The sequence below is a fragment of the Pavona decussata genome, unplaced genomic scaffold (assembly GCF_977016875.1).
Source record: "Pavona decussata unplaced genomic scaffold, jaPavDecu1.1 SCAFFOLD_98, whole genome shotgun sequence".
NCBI classification, from domain to species: domain Eukaryota; kingdom Metazoa; phylum Cnidaria; class Anthozoa; order Scleractinia; family Agariciidae; genus Pavona; species Pavona decussata.
In genome coordinates this window covers 2506565-2522500 of record NW_028145514.1, presented here as the reverse complement: position 1 = coordinate 2522500, position 15936 = coordinate 2506565, and the positions used below count along the sequence as shown (strand labels likewise).

At 37.7% G+C, this 15936-nt stretch overlaps 1 long non-coding RNA gene across 1 annotated transcript in view; it reads right to left on the bottom strand.

Annotated features, from left to right (window-relative positions):
- Positions 1–151: 151 nt before the first annotated feature.
- LOC146472644 (uncharacterized) overlaps positions 152–15936 on the bottom strand; it is a 36905-nt gene continuing 21120 nt past the window's right edge. Inside the window, exon 3 of the long non-coding RNA XR_014866579.1 lies at positions 152–791. This is a non-coding gene — a long non-coding RNA (uncharacterized LOC146472644). The remainder of the gene's footprint in view (positions 792–15936) is intronic.

Genomic DNA, 15936 nt, shown 5'->3' with positions numbered 1-15936 from the left:
CAACGTTTTTACTCTAGATCCAAAGTTTTTTCTCCGGATCCAGAGTTTTAGACATTGGATCCACCGTGTTTACTCCGGATCCAAAGTTTTAACATTGGATCAAATGTTTTACTCCGGATCCAAAGTTTTAGCATTCCTTTACTAAGCTTTCATAAGTGATCATGATGAATGTTACTATTGTATAAGTATGTGCCTACCAAGCAGAGGGGAGCCAGAGGGAGCAGAGGGAGTCGAATTTGAATAAGACTTATTTTTGTCATAATAAATTAGTAGTATGTACAGTGGAACCTCGATTTAACGAACCTCTATTTAACGAAGTCCTTGATATAACAAACAATATTCTACGTCTCACTAAACGAGATCAAGATCGGAATGTTTGCAGGCAGATTTTATGAGCTGTGGAGAGATTGCCACATAGAAGAAGTGGATCAGCTCTTCAACGAAGTAAGGCTCACCACTTCCAAGGTTCTTCAGATGATTCACTTGACCAATCAAGTATCACTGCGCAAGTCACAGGCAGAGGTTCTCCAATTCCTAAAGTAGTATATCAGAGGTTTGTCACCCAACGAGTTGAAGTGTGTCGTCCGGTATGTCACTGGAAGCTCGTTGCCAGTAGTAGAGAAGACTAATATCATGTTCCATCCACACTTTGGTGCCTTTCCGTTCGTTTACATTCACACTTGCTCAGCCATAATTGACCTCTCGGAAACAGGTTACACCGGCTTTCAAGATTTTAGAGTTCAGATGGTAAACACTCTGAATTCTCCTGATGCGTGGCGCCTAACATCCGCCTGAGAATTTGACAGTTAGTCAGTAAAGTAAACATACTTAACCGGTCTCTTGGTTAAGGGAAATTCGGTTAATTTCTGCCTTGTGTATGTACGTTTTCTTACAGTTTGCCATTTTTCCCAAGGGTTGATCACGAGCGGTTTATGCTCACCTTATCAAGAAAAACATTTCCTGGTATGTTATGTGCAACATGCCAAGTTTATTAAATAACTTCCACTTGTCATTACCTTTGAGGAGATTCATATTTCTGGTATTAGTATTCATTAAGTTTCTTTGCCAGTTGGAACCTTGCCAAGGAAAATATAGCTCAGTTTTAAACTCTACACTGTTGCGCTAAAACAATGGGTTCATAGATCAATCAAATCGGACAAAGGACACTTTTTGATTGCTATTTAGATTGTGTGACGTTATCTAACATTTAGAGTATGTACCATTCTCGTTGAAATTCCATTAGGGTTAAAGAACGTCTCTGTTCTCTTCTGTAGTCCTTCAAATTGTGTCACCAAACACCAAGTCAATGTGAAGTGGAGACATTTTCAACGGCTTTGATTGTTAGTTCCTTCATAACTCAACCAAGGCACATAAAGAACACGACTTGTTTGATTACTGTTTAGATTAACCTTTAGATAACATTGTTATTGCAATATCAATTGTAGTAATGAACATTTAAGTTCTCTAAAGATCATCTGCCGCCCCTCAACAGTTTAGTTCGTTCAGTAAAAAGAGGAACGGCATCGATTGACGATATTGTTAACTACAGTTGTTGTGGTTCCCGATTTTGGTGACCTTTAATAGTTACAGTACAAGACCAAGCAGCAAAAAGCTCCGCTGTTTCATCACCCAACCGACCATATTTTGTCTTGAATTGTGCGAGGCTTAAAATAATATCAGGCCTCAAATGTATCCTAGTACACAATAGTTTATCATAACTTTCAGCGACTTTTAGAACCGTTCTCCTGAATAGGTCTCTCCAGTTTTCTTCTTGTTATGTCACCGGAGCCACAGTGTTTCTTCTTTGTTAGCTGGGGCACAGATAGTTTAAAAAGAGACATTCCCATAGACGTTGTGGCGACATTAGCGTCTTCTTGCAGTTCTTGAGAATAGGTAACTACAGAAAAGTAGATGGCGCGGCAAGAGCTTTGCCAGTAATGAATTAATTGACAAGAAATAGAAATCAGCATTTTAAAGCCCATTGAGTATTTCTCTTGTTTTTTTCAGTTGTCCCCTGACCAAGCCTTGGCTATTAGTTGTTAATTTCATTCCCTGCCCGACCTTAAACACCATGACCGTCCAAGAATAACGCCGAATTATGAGACATGATAAGTAGTGTAAAGTTAATGTTCACGGAAAATTCCTCGAGACGCCAACCCGTTCGCTTACGTCGCAATACAATGAGAAAATGGGTGGATGTGGAAGAAAATACATATGATTCCTTTGTCAGAGGAAAGGGGTATTTTTTCTTTTCTTGGCCCGCCTGGACATAAACGGTGTTGGTCGTTTTTATGTGAAAATGGAGATTTTTTTGACATGTTTTCAATCTTTTTACTTAAGCAAGAGATTTTGCTGTGTGCAAGTGAACGATCGAGGACTACCCAAGACCCTTCTTTATCTTTCCTCTCGTTGCTGTTGCATGTTATGATGATTTATTTTCGAGGGTTGAGGAATATAAGCGAACAGTTTTCCCGCAGCATCTGAGACATTTAGTAATGTTAGAAATAGTTCATTGATCACATGGCCTGGGTTGTGGTCTACCTTATTATAGGAAATTAAAGGGACAGTGTCACAGCTACTGCGCACGTTCCAGTTTGTTAGAAAAAGAGCGTCGTTTGCGCTACAAATGCACGAGAATCGCTAAAATATGGAATGTGGAATGTTTCTACAACAGAAATATGTCTCTCAATTTAAAATTGATGACTTCTGTCAGACGATGGAATCAGATTACTTTCGAGTTTTCAGGCTCCCCACTGTTTTGGATTTCGTGTTAGGATGAACAGTTTTCAAAACGCCCGCATGTGGAGTAACTGGATACTGCCCCTTTAACACTTCATTGAATTAACGCGAATTCGAAATATTCACGTTAATTTAAGTACCATTAACTTTTGTTAACATTAATTTCGCAAGACCATCAATGGAAAGAATGAAAGAGAAAGTTGCTTCTGCAAAGTACATTACTGCACTTGGCCTCACTAAAGGCTATTTGCAGATTCCTCTAGAGAAAACGACAGTTGAGAAATTGGCGTTCATTACTTCAAAAGGGTTATACAAGTTTGTAGTAATGCCGTTTGGTATGAAGAACGCTGCACCTACTTTTCAGAGAATATCGGATGCTGTACGGAAGGGGCTTGGCTTTGCGGATGCACACATAGTTTATGTCGAAGTCCACTCACCCACCTCTTTCCCACCAGACCTTCTGGAACTTCGCCAAGTTCTGTAATGACTGCGAGAACAGGCTGATTTAGCAACAGAACGGGGACGTCATTTGAGATGCGAGAGCGCGCAGAATAGTCTGGACCCGACTTCCAGTTCTCATGTTGACATCTTCAGGTCAAGGTCGCATCACGTTCTCAATGGCATTTTCAGGTTTTTCCCGTTTTCTGCTCCCGAAAAAAACTGACAAAAATTGCCAAATTGTGGGAGACGATCGGTGACACTATACTTTGAATTTTGTTTCATCTAGAGAAATTAATTAAAGTTTCGCATTTTGTGTTGGTTTCCTCTCTCGGGTGTCATAAGCCCAAACTCCTTTTTCGGTCTAGATCGTGTTGATTTCTAAGTTGTTTAGAAAATTAGTAAATAAACTAATTTATTACCCAGTTAACCGCGAATTATGTTCTTTATTTGATCAATATTGAATTTTTGTTTCTTTTGGTGGAGACAAACACGCTCTGGGGAGATTGTTTAATTATAATAGTTCATACTTCCAAAACTTATGGGATTAATTTCGCTTTGTTTCTTCTAAAGGAGCTGTATCATGGAAGCTGAAAAGAGTGAAACAAAGAAAAAGTAAGGAATATCTCGTTGTAATGCAGTAAAGTTGTCGCTATGCATAAGTACAAGAGAATACCTGAGTGGTATCGAACAAATGCTTCACACCTGCTTCACATGCTTGTTTGTTAGTATCAAGCTATAATTAGGCTTATCTTTCGCTTTTTTTAACGAGCTTATATTAAATTCTAAACTTCTGCACCTTTGTATATCACTGTAACCATGTAACTACATGGCCTACTAATAAATTCAACCAAGCTCTATCTGTTTGCAACTGTTTGGAAAGAAAAAACTGACCGTGAGTCAGGTCGTCGTGATTTTATATGTAACACGGTCCATAATTTTTCTCACGTTAAGCTGCCTGTATTTATTCTAGTCATCTTGGTGGAAGAGATTTTGGTGGAAATATGTTTAGTGCTTTTCTAACTCATTCAATTTGTGAACATGATGTCATGCGGACCATAGAGGAAACGCGTGTTCAGTGTTAGCCTGACATTGCATCACAAGCTTTCAAACAAAAGTCAAAAGCATTCTCAGTCAGTAGACTCAAATAGTATTTGCAGCAAACAATTTTCTTCGCAAAAATTTTCTGGCAGTGTTTTCTTACATAATTTCTGTTTAGGAAGATATGGGTTGTTGATATTAGCCTACCTTTCCTGATATTATACGATGAACAATAAACTTTCAAATTAAGTTAAAAACCATAAATTTCATATTTTTTTCTGTTGCGGATTTTAGCAGAACGAGCATACAGCAACTGTTATACCCATGCTATTTGCACATATTTTGATCACAGTCTGTGAAATATATTTGCGAAAGCTTTTGTCACAAGAGGTTCTGGGAAATTAAAATTGTTTATGATTTTCATTTCTGCTTGTCGTCTTTTAGGTCTGTCATGGTATGGTCAGAGGCCAAGGACCTCCCCATGCTGTCAGCAGTGGCAGCTGAGGGGGTCTTTAACCATAAACAGGGGTCACGAGAGCGAGGCAGTGCCTGGCAAAGGGCTGCCTCAACACTCTGTGCTCAAGAAGGGAATTTTAATGTCACTGCACGATCTGTTAGAGATAGGTTCAATGTGCTGGCCAAAAAACTAAGAGTAAAGCTATCAAGAGAAGAAAAGAAAAGTGGTGGGAGTGATTTGGATAAGTGATGTGGAAAAGTTATTAGAGGAATTGCTTGAGCTAAGCGACGAGTGCGACGAAAGGACTGACAAGACAGAGGCCAAGAAGGAGTATGCTGAAAGTGAGAAGAAAAGAGCATTAGAGATGAGGGAAAGGGCAATGGAGCAATTTGGTGAAACAAGGAAGAGGAAGGAGAAGGAGGAAGATGAGCCGAAAAAGGTCAAACAGAGATGACGATCTGGTGGAGAGGCCATTGATTGGTTAAAGGAAAAAGAAGCAGCAATGAAGGAGGTAAAGGAAAAGGAAATACTAGAAAGAAAAGAGGAACGAGAATTACAACAACAGCAGTTACTACAAGTAACCAGCCAATTTCAGCAAGCCCAGATTACTTACCAACAAGAAATGAAAACAATGCAGATTCAAATGTTGCATCAAATGCAACAACGACAGCAATTTGCCATGATGCAACAGCAGCTTATGATGCTGATGCAGCAGCAGTCCCAGGCACTCAACACCCTTCTTAAATATTGATTCATTATTTGAAGCAATTTTGATTGGTGAACTGTCTTTCCTTTTTTTCACTATTGAATAAGGTCCTTGTTGCATTTAATGTATTTTCACCTATATTTTACACTGAGAAGTTACTTAATATATTATTTATTAAATTTACACTCAGAGTTCTTAAGAGCAAATGTTACCATCGGTCAAACATTTGGTGGCAACAGCTCAAAAATCAATTCGGCCCATATTCTCAAGTTAGGTAGACCTCAATGTGAAACAAATCACTGCATAGTTTGTTTAGCTAAATATCGATTCATTTAACCAATATTAACCAATATTTACATGGCTTTCAATTGAAAGGTTTTAAGCAGAAGTGGTCAACATGACATTTTTTGCCTTAAAAAGTCAACTCTGTTAATTTCAATGAAAAATCAAAAGTTTCAGTAACCACACAAGCCGTTCAAAAACCATACATCAGTTCAGTGACAGTAGACCTCAATTGTAAGAATAACTGAAGGTGAAATGTTTTTTTGTTTCAATGGGACAAGTAAGAGGGGAGGGGAGAGGGTTTTATGGGGGCGTAGTCCATACAATTCAATGAAAAAAATAAAATTCAATTACCACACAATCAGTTCAAAAACCCCACATCAGTGCAGTGGCCAATGGGCCACTAATCTGCATCATTGACAAGCAGGAAGCTGGGCTATGTACAAGAAAAAGCTACATTATTGGGCAGCTGTTTCCAAATATGACTATAAAGACAAACAATGGATAAGTGGGCAATAGCTCTTTAAATGCCTGTAAGCCTGTTACCATTATTTGTAATATATAGAAACTAATTAATTTTACTTGTATTTTCTGCCTACTCTAAATATGGACCCCACCTCCATGAAACCCTCTTTCCTCTCCTCTCCTCTTATCTGTCCCGATGAAATATAAAACACTTCCCTGACAATAATTCTTAAAATTCAGGTCTACTGTCACTGAACTGATGTGTAGTTTTTGAACTATTTGTGTGGTTATTGAACTTTTGCTTTTTCATTGAACTGAGCTCTGCACTTAACTTGGACCGTGCCCCCATAAGCCCTCTCCTCTCCCCTCTCCTCCTACCTGTCCCATTGAAATGAAATAAAAAACATTTTACCTGCAGCTGTTTCCAGCTTATACTCATATTTGACTGTGTGGTGCGTAAAGCCTACAATCTTTTAACAGTGATAACCTCCAGCATCGCCAATTCCCCCAAATAGATAGCCTGCGAGCAAGCTCTCTTGGGGGTGGATCCTCTTTCCCCCTTCCGCCCCCCACCCCCAAGAGAGCTTGCTCGTAGGCTACCAAATAGATAGATACAGAGATATAGTGAGGCAATAAGTAACCACCAGATAAAATTGCATTTCTTGCAGTCAGAATGAAATACAGGGGAAAACGACATTTGTCATACGAATGCTTTTTATAATCCCCAGGCTTTAATCCTTACGTTTTCACCTTTCGCTTAGAGACAGAAACATTTGGAAGGGCCCTAATATGTATGTGACGCCGGGTCAATGACGGATCGTAATTTTCGGTATGATCTAGACCCGGGGGGGTACTCCCTTATGTGACCTTAACGGAGACGTGCGGCCCGATAGGGTATGGTTTTTAGGGTGTTTTGTCTTGAACGGGGTATCTATTCCATCATTTTCTGTCTTAAACAGGGCATGCCTATATGACCTAATGGCTTGAATAGATTGTGATTGCCAATGCATTAAAATACAGTAAGAAACTAGTGTATTCTTATTTCATTCTAGTCTTTAAAAGGGTGTCATTTGGGGTTAAATGTCTGAGAAAGGGCATGAAAATTTTGAATTCTGTCTTAAACGGGATAGGGAAATCAGAGAATTGTGTCTTAAACAAGGTCAGGGTTTGAACGCCCGGGCCGCACCTCCCTACCCAAGCATCTGTTGAGTACTCCCCCTCGGGATCTAGAGTAACGTTACGCATCACGCGTACGTTTATATCCTTGTACGTTTTTCAATGTTTCGCTGTTTATATTTTTAAATGAAATTCAGGGAAAAGCATTTGTTATTCACCTTTCATTTGAAGACAGAAACTGTTTCTACATTGATTGTTTTTCGATAGTAAACGTGAGACATCTTTATCTATCTTGGCCCGCGAGGTCATAGACTGATTTAGTTGTCAAATTTTCGGTTAAACAAAACTAACCTTGAGGCACTCAGGTTAGCCTAAAAAACACTCCGGTTAGCCTAAAGAGCACTCCAGTTAGCCTAAATAGCACTTAGGTTAGCTTAAATAGCTCCCCGGTTAGCTTAACGGTTAGCAGTTTATGTTGGAGTTGTTCATGCCTCGCATGTTTTGTTCATGCCTCACACGTCTGGCTCACATGTTGTAAACACTCCTCACGGCACTAAAACAAACAACGCGACCAAGAATTTAAAGAATTTGATAACACGACAGAAAACGTAACTCGTACCAGCAGAGTACAAAAAACGAGACCAAGAACAATAACTCGTGGCCCGAGGTCTTATCTCTCGGCCCATCGCGACTCCAAAAAGAAAAAAAGAATTGGATAATGCTTTCGAAACCTTAACCCGGTCTGTCTTATGGCCTGAGTAATAGAGGACTACTGTCACTGAACTGATGTGGGGTTTTTGAACTGATTGTGTGGTTATTGAATTTTTGTTTTTCCATTGAATTAAATAGAGCTTATTTGGACTAATTTTAAGGCAAACAAGTAATTTACGCCTCTCTTAAAAGCCTTCAATCACCTTCCCTTCAAATAGCAAATGTAACATTACTACGTTACTACTACATTTCAATGTTTACCAAAAATATTCTTGTAAAGAGGGAGGTTGTAAGTCAAACTTTTTAGATACCAAGTTAACGTAAAGGCAAGTATGGGCATTTCCGAAGAGCGCGTGAACAACATACATCTTTCCGACTACACTTAAGTTGATCTTCATTTGCCTCTTGAAATCAATAAACTTAAAATAATTGGTAATGTTGCCAAACAACCACTCCACAGGAACTCTCACTTCACTCATAGCCTGAAGGGGGTTCATTAAGGGCCGGGCACCGGGCAAATTGACCGGCTGTGAACATGACTTTGCCCGGCTGCTTTACATCTCAAAGAACTTCTTTTTAATACAAGGAACGATCAAAAACAGTTTTAAGTTACAATCGTGCCCATTTCTTGATGAGTCTCGACTGTAAAACATACTTTGCCGTGCAATTTCCACTGCATTACACGCTGCATGAAATCCCCTCGTTCGTTATGTGTTAAAAACAAGAATTGCCCCATAACACATTGCGAAAAGAACTCTGCTTCATAAACGACCACCTGAAATGTATCAGTGTTGCGAGCACGTGAGCATGGCCGCCCAGAAAAGAACGCATTCAATAGCGGATTATTTTTCGGCTTCAACCAAAGGGCCTCCAGTAGAGAAAAGGCCAAGAGGTGAGTACACTTCTTTGTGATTTAACCTTTTACTTGCCTGTATATAGTGAATGGCTTAATCATCATGTTCAACGAAGCGAAGTGTGATATTTTTATTCGTCTTATGGTTTAAGCCAATGAATTAACTTTCGGTGCTTTCACATTAAAACAGTGCTCCTCCCGTCTAGTCATTGAGATTTTAAAGATAAGTTGTTAAACCAATACTTTTGTTATTCACCTTCTAGCGAAAACTCTTCGTCTCTCCAAATGTTTGCCACACTTCATCTATTTATAGAATAGACCAGACAGTTTCCGACGCCACTGACGGTGATTGTATGGGAATCTGATTTCCAATAATTTTCGTACAACTTCACTATTGAGGAATTCCTGAATTGAAAAATTAAGGCAGTAGGCAAAGGATGTTACAAACAAAATTTGAGGGATGTAGCTGTGCTAAGAAGCCTCCAGTCGTGTTTTGAATTTTCATACATTTCTTTTTATTTAAACGTTAGCGGGAGAAAAACTTACCGGCAAATGCTTTTTTTTTTTTAATGTAATTGTCTTTCTAGCGCAGCTTCATTTCTTTTTTTTATTATTGTAAAATCCTTTGCCTAGAGCCTAAAGTTTCCAATTCATGAAATTCTCAAGAGCGACGTTACACGAAACCTATTTGATATCGGATTCCAACACAAGCTTAGTTTTTTTGGCGACAATTATCTCTTAAGAATGGCGAAAAAAAACAAAAACGGCAAAAGATAGAACCCGCAATTTGGTGCCACATAGCATTTAAAACTAATCGTAAAATGATCAGTTTGGTAAACTTTGAGACTCACGAAACACCCCCATCTTTGAGTTATCAAATTATTTTTTAATGTGCCTAAACTTAAAATAAACTTTGTCCTCTGAAACAAACAACCTAGTAATCACTTACACTTGTCTCTGTTCACCCACACAGAAAGCACATCTTCTGAGGTGTCAGCAAGTCAGACTTGCATAGAAGCAATACCTCCCGAGAACTTGCCAAATGATGAATTAAGTAATTTTGTAACCGATGGAGCTGCTAGTGACCCTGCTGTGCAATCAAATGTTACAGACGTAAATCTCATGGACACTATTTTGCCTGAAACGTCCTCCCTTCCTCGTTTTCTTGCAAACCAATCTCTGTGCAAACGAGTTGATTCCGAGGTTATGTTGGCGGAAATAGCTAAACTTGAATTAAGTGGACATCTGCTCTCGTATTATCAATGAAAAAAAAGCGATTGCACAAAATTGTCCACCGTTAAGAAAAAAGGCAGAAAGCTTTACAAAGGGACTGGGGAGAGCATCATAGAGTGAGGACGCATTTTCGGAAGCTCCGTCGACCACTTTTCTTACTACGGCGTTTATGGAGGTTTCCTGTTTTTGTTACTCCTAAGAGAAAATACAGCAGAAACTCATCCTGTAGCTCAACTGAAGCGTCACCTGAAGAAAAACGAGCTAACGAGGCCACATCTCCGGACGTGACATTTTCAAGTGACGCCGAGAAAACAATGGCCGCCAAAACTCCAGTGGAAGGCGTCAAGGGAAAACTAGACCTTATAATCGCAAGACTGGATAGCATGGATTTAAAGATGGAAGATATAAGCTTAACTGTTAAAAAGCTACAAAGCAAGATTACTTCCGTGGAAGTAGATGTCATATCAGTCAAAGATAAACAGGAAAAGCTCGAAGGAAAATTTACACATATGGAAACCAACTCCCAATTTGTCGACAGCGAACTCAACCGACTTCAATCAACTCTCGACGAGCTTAAGAAGGAACTAGGTGAATGCCGAGAGAAAATCCTTTATTTAGAGGCCTATAGCCGACGCGAAAACCTAAAATTCAAAGGAATTCCAAAAGTCTCCCAAAACGCTGAAGAAGGGAAAACTACAAACGAAGATACCAAAGGCATTCTTGTGAACTTTCTAGAAAATACGCTTGGAGTTGAGAGCGCCAAACATATTGAATTCCAGAGGGTCCACAGGCTAGGCAAGCCAAAAGATGATACTGGTAACGACGGCCGCACGATTATTGCTCAGTTTCTACGATTTTCAGACAAGGAGCTAGTCTTCAAATAAGGGCGAAAGCTAAAGGGCACAAACTTCAAAATGTTGAGGACATTCTAAAGGAACTACATCAACTGAGGAAAGTGCAGATGGAGAAATTAAAACAGGCAAGAAAAGAAGGTAGACGGGCCAACTTTAGCAAGTCTGAACCAGACAAACTCTACATCGATGGTAAATATATTAAATTCTGACTTTAAAAGAATCCTTTGAGTCTGAGCTTTATTCATTAGTTTGCCAAACGGCAATTACAATATTTCCTGGCGAAGTTATAAGTTTCTTTTCTTCTCAATATTACGTAGGATTTTTAATTATTCGCTCTTTTGTATCAAAACAACATCAGATAAGATAATCATCCTTTTGTTAGATTTTTGCTCCATGGACACCTTATTATTTTGATTATATGTTTTTTTTTGGCGGAGGAGCTTTCTTTTGTGTAGGAACTAGGTTGTGAGTAGATGGATATTAATCTGGAACACGAGGTAGGTGTATTATCGTGTTTTTCCCTCTTGTTCCATTTTTGTGTAGTGTACGTAAAACGCAATAGAATCTATTATTTTAATATATATGTACTGATGAAATTTTTCGCGTTATTTTCCTCTAATTTGAGGAAAGGTCTATTCTTATTTAAATATTGCAAAAACCAAGCGGAGCGCTCTTTAATCATATCTCTTGTTTTCTTCTGCAATTACAGTTTTACTGGTATTTTACTAATACCGAAATGTGCGCTAGCACGTGCAAATTAGTTTCCTTAAATGTAAGGGGCATTGGAAATTTTAAGAAAAGGAGAACAATATTTACTTGGTGTCGAAAGCAAAAAGCAGATTTCATCTTCTTACAAGAAACCCACTCAAAAATGGACTCAGAGACGTGTTGGAGAAATGAATGGGGGAGTGACATTATTATAGCCCACGGGACCTCCAATTCACGCGGGGTGGCAATTCTTGTTAAAAAAGGATGTTGATTGCACAATTCACTCAAAAGTGTTGGACCCCTCAGGACAATATGTTATAATCAAAGCAGAATTTAATGACAAAATGTATGTTTTAATCAACATCTACGCTCCGAATAAAGATTCGAATATCGTGAGCTTTTTCAACAATCTACTTGTGATTTTGATGAAGAAGAAAACATTATTATGGGATGGGATTTCAACTGCCCTCTTAATCCACTTATGGATAAGAAAGGAGGCCTATTGAGTCCAAGAAAATCTGTTGTATCAACCATTAGCAACCTACAAGAAGAGTTTGATCTCGTCGATATATGGAGAGTTAAGAATCCTCAGAAAAAGAGCTTTACATGGAGTCAAAATTTGCCTACGATCTTTTGTCGTTTAGACTATTGGCTGATCTCTAATTCTTTACATGATCTAGTTTAAGCAGCAGATATAATCCCGGCAATTAGAACAGACCACGCAGCAATTACTCTTGAACTTGTAAACAAATCTGATGACATCAAAGATCCAGGTATCTGGAAAATGAACTGCTCCCTTTTAGATGATGAAGACTACGTTAATGGCATCACGGAGAGGATACCTATCTGGTTAGCTGAAGGTCGTAAGGACCTTTCGAACTGTCGAAGTATTTGGGACTGGATAAAATACAACATAAGAGCGCACACTATCCAGTATTCCAAAAGAAAAGCTCGAGAAAGAAGTGAAAGAGAAAAGGAACTCCAAGAACAACTCGCTAATGCAAAGTGTGCTTTCGAAACAGAACCTAGTATTTTGAATGCAAATTTTCTTAACTGTGCTAAAGATATGCTCGAATTGTTTTATGAAGAAAAGGTTAAAGGAATAATTATTCAAGCGCGAGCCCGCTGGCACGAGCATGGCAAGAAAAGCACCAAATACTTTCTAAACCTAGAAAAAAGAAATCACGTCAAAAAACATATGAGAAAATTAAATATCAACGGCTCGTCTACCACCGATCCTTCAAAGATCTTGTCCGAACAACAACGTTTTTATCAAGAATTGTACTCGAGTAGGAACATGAATAATGAAAATTTGCACGAAATTAAATCCTTTTTAAAAGATTTAAACATTCCTAAACTGTCAGAAGAACAAAAAATGTCTTGTGAAGGTGAAATTACTCCAGAAGAATGCGCACTTATCTTGGACAGTTTCCAAAACAGTAAAACTCCAGGGAACGATGGAATTCCCATCGAATTCTATAAAAAATTTTGGCCTTTACTTTGTGAGCCTTTCATTCGCTGTGCTAATGAATGCTTCGAAAAAGGTGAAATGTCGTGCTCTCAAAAGCAAGCAGTAATTACGCTCATCGAAAAGAAAGGAAAAGATCGATCCTTTTTGGAAAACTGGAGGCCGATATCTTTGGTAAATGTGGATGCGAAAATTATGGCTAAAGCTATAGCTGCTAGAATACAAAATGTTCTGCCAAGCATCATCCATTACAATCAAACTGGATTTATAAAAGACCGCTATATCGGCGAAACAGTACGATCGATTTTTTTACATAATGGACTTCACTGTTGAAGAAAACATTCCTGGTTTGTTGATCTTTATCGATTTTCAGAAGGCTTTCGATAGTTTAGAACGCAGCTTTTTACAATGTTGTCTAGAATCTTTTAATTTCGGCCAGAGTTTTATTGGATGGGTTTCTTCTTTTTACAAAAATATACAAAGCTGTGTTATCAACAATGGCACAATCTCTGATTACTTTACAGTTGAACGAGGAGTTAGGCAAGGAGATCCTCTTTCTACTTATCTCTTTGTAGTAGCTGTTGAAACCTTGGCTATCGCAGTAAGACAAAATCCAATGATAAAAGGTATTACTATTGACAAGAAGGAAACAAAATTACTTCAATACGCAGATGACACAACTGTGGTTCTGTCAGACATCGACTCAGCGCAAACCCTTTTCAGGTTGTTAGACGATTTTAAGAGGATTTCAGGTTTAGCCGTTAATCCTACAAAAACTGAAGCAATGTGGATCGGATCATTAAAGGAAAATAAATCAAAACCCTTTGGTATTAAATGGCCAAATGAACCAATTAAAGCTCTCGGAGTCTATTACACCTATGATCAAAAATTACTACACGAGAAAAATTTTATAGAAAGACTAGACAGCGTGAAAAAATTGGTAAACATATGGTCTGCGCGAGGTCTTTCCCTTTATGGAAAGGTTACTGTTATCAAATCGTTGATTGTTTTAAAATTTGTTTACGTGGCATCATTATTAACAATTCCAGAGTGGGTGGTTCAAGAATTGAACAGATTGATATTTAAATTCCTATGGAGAGGTGTTGACAAGGTCACACGTTTGTCAACAATAAATGACTACCAAAAAAGTGGCTTGAAAATGATTGACCTAGAAACGATGGTCAAATCTTTAAGACTTGCCTGGCTAAAGAGAATCTTCAGCGAAAACGACAGCACATGGAAGAATTACTTGCGTTATCAACTTAAAAGTTTCGGGGGCCTCTTTCTATTTCATTGTAACTATGATGTAAAAGACGTTCTAATCAAATCACCTTTTTACTCAGAGCTGCTTCAATGGTGGGTCGATTTTCGTGACAACTTTTCTACAGATAAAATGCGGTATAATATTATTTGGAATAATAAAGACATTAGGATAAATAATAAGCCAATTCTTTAAAAACATTTTTCGACAATGGTTTTCTTCTGGTTTCCGATCTTCGATTTGATTTAAGTATTGCAAAGTCGCATAGTATCATTATAAGAAAGATTGAAAAAACCAATTTCTTAGTATGGGCAGGTCTTAGACATGCTGTACCGTCCCACTTAAAAGTTAATTCTAGAACAACCGATCACACCTTTTTAGCAATGCCACCCTCCGTGATAATTAAGAATAACGATTTTGATATTTTAAAGAAATCAAAACATTATTATTCATTGCTCATAAGTAAAAAGGCACAGCTTTCTAAAAATACCTCAGCTTTAAAACGGGATTTTAATCTGACGGAAGATCAGCTAGAAAAAGCATTTCTTTTACCACACATATGCTCTGAATTCTATGTTAAGGCCTTTCAGTACAAGGTCCTTAACTCCATATTATATACTAACACTAAGTTATATAAAATAGGATATATTACCGATGATAAATGCTCCTTTTGTAAGTCTAAACCGGAAACCCTTATCCACCTTCTTTTTGACTGTGTATATGCAAAACTTTTCTGGAAGGATTTTGAATTTTATTATTACTCGTTGTCAAATGAATTGATCAGTCTTAGTCTACAAGATGTGCTATTAGGTATAATAGCCGCACAATGCCCTTTACTGAACTACTTTCTACTAATAGCCAAACTATATATATGGGATTGCAGAAGATCACAAACTCGTCCCATTATTGCTGGGTTTAAGTTAAGGATTAATATTAAATTCGAAACAGAAAAATATATTTGTACCAAAAATAGAACTTCAAGTGAATTTTATAAAAAATGGGCGATAATGTGCACCGCGTAACGTTTTATTATTATTATTATTATTATTATTATTGTTGTTGTTGTTGTTGTTATTATTATTATTATTATTAGTATTATTATTATTGTTTTTGTAATACACGTAGTTTGAATTTCCGTTGACAATTTTTCACGTAGTCTAGGCCGTTCAGTTCTCTTTACTTATCCTTCTAAATAAAAAGAAAAACACTTATACTTAATCTATACATAATCCTTTTATACTTTTCTGTTGCCATTGTGTTTATAGTGTTAGTATTGTAAATTATGTTAGTAATCACTTTAGCTTAAGTTATTAGTCGCCAAATAATTGTAATTGTAACTTTTTTTCTTCTTTCTATGTATAAAAAAAATGTAATGCGTACGGTGTTGTAAGTAGTGTAAGCACTGTAAGTTGTGTAAAGTAACATTTTGTAAGTAGTGTTTGTGTTGTAAATAAAGTATATATATATATATATATATATATATTATGGGCATATTTTGTCTCCTTTGCCGAAAACACAATGTGGACAATCCCTCAAGTAAGTCGAAGATTTTTAATGCAGCTCCTTGTGTCCGATTCCGAAAGGAAGCAATTAATGAACACAGC